The following is a 1,633-nucleotide window of genomic DNA, read 5'->3' as shown; positions in this document are numbered from 1 at the left end:
CGTTGACATCCCACCCCCTCTCCACCTCCCAGCCCCCAAATCCTTTCACTATTCCTTTCAAACTAAAAATAAAACAAATAGAAAGGAAAAAAAAAACCACCTGGGTGTTACAGAATCAGTCACAGGATGGTGGGGGTTGGAAGGGAGCTGGAAAGATCACCCAGTCCAACCCCCCTGGATCCCTCTCACCGAATCCCATCTCACATCACCCCATTCCCAAGCAGGAATTCACTTTCCCCAAGTGCTAAACACACATTGCACCATGTCCTCGGGTGGGTACCACAGGGCAACAGCCCCCCACCCTCCCCCAGGGCTCCATTTCCCCCTCACCCCCAAGTGAAAGAAGGTCCTGCCTACCTCTTTGGTCAGATCTCCATTCACCGGGGCAGCCACCGCTCCCAAATCTTCTAGTTCTTCCCCAAAACCTTGCTCAGCTCCACTCTCCCTCACCCCGTTGTCAGGATTGTTCCCATCCTGCAGGCTGTTGCTGTTCTCTAGGGTGATACCAGAGCTTGGCTGGTTACCAGACACGGAACCTTCAGGGTCTCTGTGAACCAACCAGGCGTTGACTTCAGTGGTGGGCACCTGAAACCTGTCCAGGGCCCTCACCTGGTTGAGCAGCCTACGAGCAGTGAAGTAATAGTCCAGGTCTACGCTTTTTGGATGGATGCCATATCCATCCAAAGTGTTCCTTAGGTTGTGAAATTGAGTCTGGGTGTAAGCAGAGCTTTGGCCAAGAATGATCTCGCGGAGAGGAGGGAGCTGGGAGTTCAGGTAAGTGTCCACGTCCACGCGAACGCCGATCAGACTGAGCAGGATGGTGAACTGGATGAGGCCTTCGGTGAAGTATTTCTTCAGAGAAAGCATTTCTGGTAAAGGAGAAAAGAAAAGAGGTGAAAAGTTTTTGGGGGGAATTAAAGAAATGGGTGTTGAGTGGAATTCTCCACACAACAGGTTGGTTGGGTTTGTCTTTTTTCTGCCCCCACTTTTCCAAGGAAGAAAATAAAGCAGCAACTTGAGAGTTCAGGGTATTGCTAAACAAAGTTGAAAGAATATTCAAGACTTTGGGTCCAACAGACTTTGTTTTTCTTCTCACAGAACTCCCTGGTCAGCCAACAGAGTGTAATTAAAAGATTTAAATCTAGAGAAGCAACAAACCCTCCCCAGAAACCAGCCTCCACCCTCCCTCGCCCTTTCCTCTTCTTCAGAACTGTTTGAAAACACAAACCAGGCAGCTACATAAAAATTCATGTGACTTACTGTCCAAAAACTCCACATACAGCAACTTCCCAATTCCCCAAGGTCCAGGACGGGGGTTTGCTCCCTCCAACTGCTCTTTCTTCCCCTCTTCTGCTCTACAAAGCTTCTTGAAGGAACCTTTTATAAGTCAAAGGTCTCGTTCATGGGAAGGTCCAAAGACTCCTCTGCTTCTGGCTTGTTATTTCATCAGCAGCTGAAATATAACCAAAGAGCAAACGTGATAACACGCTGACGAGGCACCACCCTCAACATCACACATGGATCTACTACACCGGGAACCGGTGGTTTCCCCGGGCACGGGCCCCTGCAAAGCCGAGGAGAATTTCACTCGGGGGAAAAACAAAACCAAACCTAAAAAAACTCCCCCCAAAAA

The 1,633-nt window shown here is 49.2% G+C and overlaps 1 pseudogene across 1 annotated transcript; it reads right to left on the bottom strand.

Annotated features, from left to right (window-relative positions):
- Window positions 1–330: 330 nt before the first annotated feature.
- On the bottom strand, window positions 331–869 carry LOC104529099 (endoplasmic reticulum membrane sensor NFE2L1 pseudogene; annotated as a pseudogene). Its single transcript, XR_728056.1, has one exon. The product of XR_728056.1 is annotated as an endoplasmic reticulum membrane sensor NFE2L1 pseudogene (transcript).
- Window positions 870–1,633: the final 764 nt, after the last annotated feature.

This window comes from Antrostomus carolinensis, unplaced genomic scaffold (assembly GCF_000700745.2).
Source record: "Antrostomus carolinensis isolate BGI_N321 unplaced genomic scaffold, ASM70074v2 scaffold47438, whole genome shotgun sequence".
In the NCBI taxonomy this organism is placed as follows: domain Eukaryota; kingdom Metazoa; phylum Chordata; class Aves; order Caprimulgiformes; family Caprimulgidae; genus Antrostomus; species Antrostomus carolinensis.
The sequence above is the reverse complement of the archived record's forward strand: the minus strand, read 5'-3'. Positions and strand labels throughout refer to the sequence as shown.